This window comes from Mytilus edulis, chromosome 4 (genome assembly GCF_963676685.1).
Source record: "Mytilus edulis chromosome 4, xbMytEdul2.2, whole genome shotgun sequence".
NCBI lineage: Eukaryota > Metazoa > Mollusca > Bivalvia > Mytilida > Mytilidae > Mytilus > Mytilus edulis.
The window spans coordinates 40,315,142-40,326,084 of NC_092347.1; positions in this window are offsets into that span (position 1 = coordinate 40,315,142).

Genomic DNA, 10,943 nt, shown 5'->3' on the forward strand with positions numbered 1-10,943 from the left:
ACGAACTTAAAGAACACACAGATAAACATTTTGTTATGTATCTTTTGAATGGTATACGTTTCGGTTTTGATACATTAGTATCTATACTCGATTTACCTTCGTTTGAATGTAAGAATTTACTTTCTGCCATCAGAGACCCCGAAAGTGTTGATATGCTTTTGAAACAAGAAATAGATAAAGGATATGTTAAAGTCCCGTTTAGTAGTCCACCTTTCGAAACTTACCGTGTTAGTCCTATTGGGATTGCAGAAGGCAAATATTCTGGCAAAAAAACGTCTTATCCTTGATCTATCTTCTCCACACGAACATGAAACACATGAAAGCATCAATAGTCTTATAGATAAGGAGGTATGTTCGCTCTCTTATGTAAAAATAGATGACGCAATAAGGGCCATCAAGCATTTCGGAAAGAAAACAATTCTAAACAAAACCGATATGACCGATGCATTCAAACAGCTAGGGATTCGTAAAGACCAGCATCACTTATATTGCATGAAATGGAAAAACAATTATTATCATTATGTAAGACTTTGTTTTGGTTCTCGCAGCTCGCCTTGCATCTTTGACAATCTATCACGGGCTATTTGTTGGATAGCAAAGGAAAATTACGGCATACCAGTTATACTTCATCTCCTAGATGATTTTCTCACTATTCAACCACCGGACTCTTGCGGATTTAGAACAATGACGCTAATAACGCTTATATTCAATCGTCTAAATATTCCGATTTCTAAGAAAAAGACTGTAGGTCCCACTTGTACTATCGAGTATCTAGGAATCATACTAGACACTGTAAGTTTTGAAGCAAGATTACCTAATGAAAAGGTAGAAAGAATTTCAAATTTTATTGACAGTTTTCTGCATAAAAAATCGGAAGCGAAAAGAGAATTATTACAACTGTTAGGACATCTTAATTTTGCGGCCAGAATTATTCGTCCGGGTAGATCGTTTGTCAACTATCTCATTAAGTTATTTACAAAAGTTGATAAACTACATCACTATATATCATTATCAAAAGACTGTAGAACTGACTTAATCATGTGGCGAGATTTCCTAAAAGGCTGGAATAGAGTTACTTTCTTTTATGACGAACATATAACTTTAGCTAGTGACATTGAACTGTACACAGATGCGGCTTCTAACTTTGGTTTCGGAGGGTTTTTTTTCAAGGTAAATGGTTTAGTAGTACTTGGCCTTCTGAACTATCAACTTCACTCGATTCAGACATGTCCATGGCTTTTAGAGAACTGTACCCGATTGTTGTTGCATCTTTATTATGGGGGCACTTATGGAATAAGAAACGTATCATGTTCCACTGCGACAATAAAGCCGTTGTTAATATAGTTAACAAAGGAAGATCTAAAGTGCTAGACATTATGAAGTTAATGAGAATCATTAACATGGCTATACAGGGGTATTAAAAAACAAGAAGTAAAGAGTTCCCGAAAAAGATTACCGCTAACTTATGATATAATAAAAAATATGATAACAGCGCTTCATAAGGGAATATTTTCGCCATTTGTAACTGCACTTATTGAGGCAGCTTGTGTCGTTGCTTACTTCGGATTTCTCCGCTGTGGTGAATTAACCGTCAACACGGACTTCGATGCATCTTGCAATCTATGTATAGAAGACATCACTTTCGAGGAGGATTACGCAATTTTACATTTAAAGACGTCTAAAACAGACCCTTTCAGAAGTGGAGTAAATATTTATCTTTTCAAAAACAATACTTCTGTGTGCCCGGTCAACTCGTTGATTAGATACCTCGATGTTAGAAGATCTAGATTCAGCATAGCTTGCAACTCTAGTCCGCTATTTGTTATGGAAAATGGAGAGGCTCTAACACGTACGTTTTTCATCAATCATGTTCGATCCATCTTGGAAATTATCGGACTCAACCCATCTAATTACAACGGACACAGCTTCCGAATAGGAGCGGCAACATCGGTTGCATCAAAAATTGAAGATCACCTAATCAAGATTTTAGGTCGTTGGAGTTCCGAATGCTATACCAGATATATTCATACTCCAAAATCAACGATTAAGCAAGCCCAGCTAGCTTTGATATCCGATTAGTCTAGTTTTACTATTCAACTGTTTTCTTTGTAGAGTTCATGGAAAATATGTGCGCGATTCTACAGTGGCATAATAATCCACTGTTTAGAATGAGTGTTTTCTTGTCAAATACATGTAGACTACAATTCTATATAATGAAATTTCAATTTGATTAACAGGGGCATAATAATCCCCGTCGACTGCAGTGTGTTGCTTTATTATTGGAAATAACATCTTCATTGGATATGTGGTTCATTAGTTTCACTTGTGCATTAGAAACATATCTGCATGCTATGACGGGACACAGTAATCCCCTTTCTATGAGCTTGAAGATACTCATCATTGGAGCTTAACAATCCATAGTTATATAATATGTTACTGAACTAAAAGTGGTGTACTTTTCCTGATATGATTTGAATATATTCTATTTTGAGCATCATGATAGCGTAGTATGATCATGTATATACTTCAGATTGTCAAAGTCATATGCTTTTTATTTTTAAACTATACTTCGTGTTAAGACGTGTTATTACCCTTAATGAGTTATAATTTTCTTACTTGAAAACTGAATATTATGAATATGAAATTATTGACAACATCGAGAACAATTTCTTTAACAGTCAAAGAACTTCTTATATGCTATTCTTGCTGTTTTTGGTTCCAAAAACACTTTAATCGGAAGTGCTGGCAACTTCATTTCATAGTTACCATAATCTTATTTTTCATACTCCCTTCAATTTGGGGTCCATCTGTCTCATCGGCCTAATCAAAATATTCAACATCTGTTTAGGGGTCATTTCGAGTTTTCACTCAAATCACAAATCTTTGGCTATTTATCTGAATCACAGTTCAGATACTTATCAATCAATAAGGGGCTTATCAATCACATGCTTTAGAACCAGGAGAGCGGATTGTGCATAATATAGTGTTTCTGTAGTAGCTTTAAACTAGATTAGACACTGGGCACTAACCAGCCGATCTGACTACTTTAAAGTTATGTTTGCAAGCAAACCGCAGTTTGCCTACAACTACACTATTTCTATTTGTTTTTCAAAAAAATCGGATAAAGTGACCATGCACGCTAAATTGCTGAGACAGCCGTACGCCAAAAAAGTATTGTATATAATTGTATATTGTATTAGTTAATATGTTTTGTAGTTTAGCAATATTATTATATTCCTAGCTTGTCTTGTGTATAAAATGAGAATTATGTATATAATTCAGGTTTATACAAAGACGATTTGTCCCTTACCGTTCCTCATTGCATTATCTACATTCAATTATTTTTAGCACGTGAAAACTATTTATAAATGTTCATTGTTTACGTTGAAGGCATCGCCATTCTTTTTGTTAACCACCTTCCTCCCCTCCACCACCGATAGATTTTACTGTTACACATTATTAGCATGTCATATGGTTTATCTAGTGTATTTTTATATATAGATATCTATATATTATTATTATCATTTTTTTTCCTCATTGTTATAATTGTTGTCTCAGTTGAATGCTAATGTTTTCATACTGTTAGATCATGTTAGTCATTTCGAGTTTTCACTCAAATCACAAATTTACGGGGTATTCAGTGGTCACTTACATCCTAACTTTAGCATAAGTCTTGCCAATATTTTCTGGCGAGAAAGCTCAGACAAAGGCTTATGCTAATTGTTTCGCAGATCGGCTCTCTCTGGCTTTCTACTATATCTTTGGCTACTTATCTGAATCACAGTTCAGATGCTTATCAATCACATGCTTTGGAACCAGGAGAGCGGATTGTGCATAATATAGTGTTTCTGTAGTAGCTTTAAACTAGATTAGACACTGGGCACTAACCAGCCGATCTGACTACTTTAAAGTTATGTTTGCAAGCAAACCGCAGTTTGCCTACAACTACACTATTTCTATTTGTTTTTCAAAAAATTCGGATAAAGTGACCATGCACGCTAAATTGCTGAGACAGCCGTACGCCAAAAAAGTATTGTATATAATTGTATATTGTATTAGTTAATATGTTTTGTAGTTTAGCAATAAAATTATATTCCTAGCTTGTCTTGTGTATAAAACACAATTAAGATTTCAAAAAATTGTAGTTGTTGTTAAATGACAGAATTCAGTTGAATTTTAGATAATTAACTATCAACTTAATTGAATGTTTAGATGCAGATCTCTTCCATTTGTCCAAATTAAATCCTAAACTAAGGAAAGAAAATTACATTTAACAACAATTGATTTCAATATTGTTCACCTGTTCTTTTTTTCATTCTTACTTCCAGAATGAGAGAATGCAGAGAAGAAAGATATAATATGTATGGTCTATGGTCGGGTTGTTGTCTCTTTGACATATTCCCCATTTCCATTCTTAATTTTATACTTATGCACAAATAACTACATTACAGTTCATTTCAAATTAACACATTATAATAAGAATGATTGCTGTGAGTGTTAGTGTTTTGTTGTAATAATCGAATAAAGACTGTGTTGATATTTAGAATTATCATTTGTACAGATAAATCATGTAGTGGTATTTAAGAAACAACCAAGTCGAAAGATCTTTCTGAAAAACAAAATACATTTAACTTCTGTATATCTAGTGGATGCCAGGTCTAAACCTTTTCGAAATAGACAGGTCAGTAGTACTCAGAGTACTTTTTGTCGAGTAAATACAGCCATTTTTGTCCATTTCTTATGACGAACCTTATTAATTAATCAATTAAAGATATATGTCTTCCTCCTATTAAAAATCATAAACAGGTATCACAATTCAGCAGTCCTAGTACCTGTTGATGGACTGTAATACAATATGATTTGACGAATCTATTTTCATAGAGGTTGAAAAAGAGGGACGACAAATACCAGAGGGACAATCAAACTCATAGATCGAAAATAAACTTACAACGTCATGGCTAAAAATTAAAAAGACAAGCATAAAAATAATAGTATACAAGAAACAACATAGAAAACTTAAAACTAAGCTACACGAACCCAACCAAATTCTTGGGGTGATCTCAAGTGCTTTGGGAGGATAAGCAGATCCTGGTCCACATGTCCCACCCGTCGTTTTTCTCATGTTTTTACAAATAGTCTAATTCGGTAGGTCACATTAATCCATTAAAAGGGAAGGTAGAAGCTATTAGATTGGCTATGAACATGCATAAGTCGCAGAGAGACAATCCAAACAATGTCAGAAAATGAAAGACACCAAAAAGTCATCGAATAGCCAAACAGCCTATCACAAATTACATTAAAACCTAAAGACTGAGCAACACGAGCACAACCAATAACTGGGGTTGATCTCAGTTTTATCAGTTTACCCTGCCTATAATTTGTGGTTTTTTTTTCAATTTATAATAAATGATATATTCACATCAGCATAAACAGAAAAAAGAGTTCAAAAATGAAATGAATAACAAGACAGTGACTTCCCCCACTGGATATTATAGTATTGGGTTGGGAATCGAAGATATTTATATAAAAAAAAACACCTTTGAACGCTGAAGTACATAGCAATTCTATCAGATCTATGTTGTCTATAATTTCATTTTCCATTTTTTTTAAACAGTGGTCGGTTTTCTTTAAATGGACTTGAATACAAAGCCACTGGTATTTTATTTTGTATCTAAAATTTACTATGCATGAGTAAAACACCAGTAATGTATACATATGTAAAATCCCTGATTACATCTTAAAATCCCTGTATAACTTGCTATTAGAAATGTGTTTTTCTTAATATAAAAATAGATTAATGATCACTCATGATTTTAAAATATATTTGTTTAGTAAACACTACATGCACTATGAGCTAGAACTAGTGTATGATAATAATGACTAAAAGGCATATAAACTGATATTGAGACCACTGTGAATTCCCTTATTTTTGCATGGCAAGCTTGGGTGACATCTACTGTTACATAATTGTCCTGCTTTTCGATGCATGTCTGTATCAAATCAACGTGTCCTCGGAAAATTGAACTCTTTGCTTATTATAGACTTAACGACAATGTCTTTCCTGGAATAAATCTACGTTTTTTTAGTTGGCATTCCTCATTGTATGAAACATTTACACACTTTCTATTTGCATACTTTTGATACCACCATGACCTATTGATATGTGAATTTTCTGAAACTTGGTGCACATGTCTTCTAGATATACATAATACATGTAATATTTTTATTTGCATATTCATCTGATAAATACCGTTTTTAACGATTTTTTCAAATCTCCACATTGAAGAACTTCATACCTACATTAAACAAAATATTTACTTTATGTAGATTAAAATAGTTGAGAAAGTTTAGAAATTTATTCAAAGTTATATCACTTTGTGATAGAATGCATGTATCTGATATATGACCAAAGTAAGTAAAACTTTAAGTATTCTTGCTTGGTTGAAACCTTTTTATAAAAATGCAAGTACAAAACAAAGTATTCTTACCTATGTTTTCTGTTGTCTTTTTTATGCCCCATTTATTGACATTATGTTTTATGATCTGTGGGTCCGTTCGTCCGTCGTACCGTCCTTCCGTCTGTTCGTCGTTCGTCCGTCTGTCCCGCCTCAGGTTAAAGTGTTTGGTCGAGATAGTTTTTGATGAAGTTGAAGTCCAATCAATTTGAAACTTAGTACACATGTTCTTTATGATATGGTCTTTCTAATTTTGATGCCAAATTAGAAATTTTACTCAATTTTTACGGTCCATTGAACATAGAAAAAATTATAGTGCGGATGGGGCATCCGTGTACTGGGGACACAATCTTGTTTATTATTATTTTGTGAAAATAAATGTTATTCTATTGCAAATTAATAATACAACACCTATTTGCTTTTTATATATATCAATTTTCATGCAGCAATAAGATGCTCTTGTCTGATATGCATGAAATATGTGCCACTGGATCACATATGCGTTCTTCTTCTCTTATGACAGCAACCAACCTGATGTTCCGTTTTTATATTTGATTTTTAAATTTTGATATAATTGGTTTTATTTTTACCAGTAATTACAGAAAAACTGTAATAAACAGTACATTTCTTTCGAACAAGGTAGTGGTAAGAGCTTGTTTTGTCTTCTATCTGTGGCTCATTGACAACATGTTCCAGAATTTCATCATATTTTCCCCGGGTCCATATTTTCCACAGCCACTTTAATTTTCCCTCAATTATTTGAAGTAACCTTTGTGTGTATGTTTGCTCTTGATTTAAAGACATCTGTGCGTGAGCCGTTGTTCTACAGTATGTCAGTTGTATAGTGCATGAAAACTGCTCACTTAGTATTAAAATAAAGGCTAGATTAACCTCAAACTTATTGAGTGTTACTGTTATAGACTTTTTTCACTAATTCTTAATAAATATGAATGAATGTATTTTAAAAATTTCCTGAATTTAATCAGTGAATCTGTTAAAAAGACCTTAATTATTTCAGCGATTTTGTAAAACCACTAGTCAAAATCAGGGATTTTATAAAATCACTAATCAATTCAGTGATTTTACAAATTCCCTGAAATTTCAGTGATTTTACAAAATCCTTGATTTCACAAATTCCCTGTAACATATACATATATTAATTTGAAATGAAAAAACTGTTTGTTTTTTTAATATAATTGTTGTTCACAATTTAGTTATCTCGTTAAAACTGTTTGTCATGCCATTAAAATCTTGGTTAAGAAATTAACATATCGTTGTATTCTTACAAAACTTGTAACTTATTGTTAACTAAGATTTTAATGGTCCATATTAGTCAATTATCTACAGATGAGATCACTTCTAACTTCTCATTAAAACTGTCAGAATAATTTGTCATAGAACTGTTTTAAACTGTCCTAGAACAGTTTGTTTGTCGTTTGTTTTATGTGTTACATATTTGTTTTTTCTTTTTTTTATATAAATAAGTTAGTTTTCTCGTTTGAATTGTTTTACATTGTCTTATCGGGGCCTTTTATAGCTGACTATGCGGTATGGGCTTTGCTCATTGTTGAAGTCCGTACGGTGACCTATAGTTGTTAATGTCTGTGTCATGTTGGTCTCTTGTGGACAATTGTCTCATTGGCAATCATACCACATCTTTTTTATATACTACCAAGAACAGTTCTACCATAGAGCTGTTCTAAGTAGAACTGATCTAATCAGTTCTAGGTAGAACTGTCATGATCAGTTCTAGTGTAGAACTGTCTACAACGGTTTTTGGTAGAACTGTTCAAATCATTCCTAGTTGTAGAACTGTCAGCAGAACTGCCAAATCAGTTATAACCGTTAAACTGTCAGCAGAACTGTCTAAAACTGTTCTAGCAGTAGAACGGACCAAAACTTGTATAAGGATTGTATAACAGTTCTAAATGACGTCACTGCAATTAGGGCATCTCAATGGTCACCAGTCAGTGTTATTATTGTTATTATTGCCGTTTATAAAGCAACTCGCAAAATGCCTCCTGTCAAAGTTTTTTATTAAATTCTTTTGACTTATTTATATTTAAGACAAAGAGTTTTTAAAACTTTTCTATGGATAGAATTGACTTAATCAATTCTAGCCGTAGAACTGACAAACTCAGTTCTAATCGTAGATCTATTCTAATTGTAGAACTGTTCTATCCGTAGAACTGCTCTGGTCGTAGAACTGACCAAAGATGTGGATTTGGTCAGTTCTAGGGAGAACTGTCAAACTGTTCTAGGGTAAAACTGTCAGGATTATTTCTAGGTAGAACTGTCTAAATCAGTTTTATGTAGAACTGACCAAATCAGTTCTAGGTTAGAACTGTTTTAGCTAGAACTGTCTAAAAGGTGTCAGGGTGACAGTTCTACATACTGTCATACCACAGTTCTCCTGACAGATTCTGACAGATTTAATGACACCACTGTATACGCTTATATCTATATCATTATTATTAAATTGACTTGTTAAGGACTTTTTTTATGTATTGTATGTTTCTTTTGTATATCATAACTTTGCATTTTAAACCGTCAAGGTTTTACTTTTTGCAATAAAGTTATATCAATAATGCTTTCGTAATCGTAGGTTTTATCCTTCATTATTTTACAAAACAGACTTTATTCAAAGTCATCTACTGGTTATTATCTACATTTTTTCTGCTTTTTGGTTGTTTATTCAAAGTCATGTAGAGCAGACGAAAGACCAGAGACTTAAACAGTCCTTTAATTCCAGATTTCGTCATATACTAGTTCATGACGTAATATAGATGACCGACTCCTGTTTTTTGTGACCCTTTGGTTCGCAGTTATCAAAATGGACTGGAAATAAAAGATAACGTTAAAGTTTGTTTTTACTTCGAAATGGATAATACGGACCGGATGCATGCGTAGCAAGAGACGCTTACCCAGTCGACGCGCTCGGTCTAGCTCTTTTTGGAGTTCACGCAATTTACACAGTTTTTGTTTGCTATCTTAACTTTTATTCTTGTTAGACAAGCGAGATTTTCCCTTTCTTTGTAGTCGGTTTCCTACGGCGTTTACGTATCGGTGTATATATAAGATTTATAAGACGTTCTCTGGCTTGTTGGAACGACTGTGATTTTCTATACAGGTTATTTCTGAACACTGAAAGGCTAATCAAACAAGGTTTTTTTTTTTACATTAAGGTTAAACTTGTACCTTCGTAAATACCCAGCAGAATATATTCCCACTTCCAGGATTCCCAGAAAGATCCAATTCATCATTAGGATTCGTGTTTTTTATTGTTAGATTGTGTGTTGTATTTGTTATTTTCTGTAAGCCATGGCCCTTTTCAACTGTACTCTTTAACTGTTCCTTTTGTGCATATCAAGGTAAAAGACACGAGGGAATTGAAATTATTATTTTTCTCTTAAGAAGATTTACTTTACTATGTATGTTCTAAGCATTGTTTCCTGATGTAAGTGATTATTACTGTAATATGTGATAGGGTTTCAAAAGCAATTGTTGAATTCAATAAAAGAATGCCAAAGCTTTTCATATAATGTATTTATTATGTCTCAAAGATTTTAATTAGTGCTTTATATTTTTTTCTGCTTTTGTGTTAACGTTGTAGGTAGAAGTGACAAAAGTGTTTAAATTATGATAATTCTTATTCAACTGTTTTGTTTGTTGCGTATATAAGGTATCTATCATTATTACGTATTTTAATTATAATCAGAATTGCCTTTTTAAATTGTTACTCCTTTCTGGTAATTTATCTGCAAATTCTTAGAGTAAATTGTCGAGAATCACTTCAACAGTAGCTTGCGATCAATAAAAGTGAATTAGATTATCCTGAATTGTAATGTAATATTGATAACTAGAGATCAATCCTGGATTTCTTGTCAAAATTAAGAGACCCTTCACTCGAATGCTGGACTAATGATGAAATTTGTCAACAGCATGCAATATATTGTTGAATAAAAAAAATTATCCTAGTCTATAAAGTTGGCGGATTTTGGAGCAAATGTTGTTTTTTTTTTCAAAAAGGTTACAAATGTGATTCTTGTCTACCAAAACGGCTGGATATTAAATCAAATATTTAGAACAATAACGACTGAGTGGACTTGTACTATCATTATAGTCAAACTTGTCTCAATCGTTATGTCGTCTTACCGCGTTTGTATTGTAAAAATATGTTGTTTGCTTTGTTGGTGTGACAGTAATTGAAAGTGTTTATCCAAACTCGATGACGAAATTCTAGTTACGAATTTCTATACTCAGGGTACCATGGGGGGCTTTTTATAATTACTTGTACAACTTTGACTGTTTTGAAAAAATATGCATATATTTATACATTTTATTTTAATTGAGTCATGTGATTTCACTGATAGATTAGTTTTCGAATATTGTGTATTTGAAGTTACGGCAGTCTAATGCATTCAATAGAATTGATTCTTATGATATTTCATTTATAAAATCAATATGCGTAATCTAAAATGTTTCTAT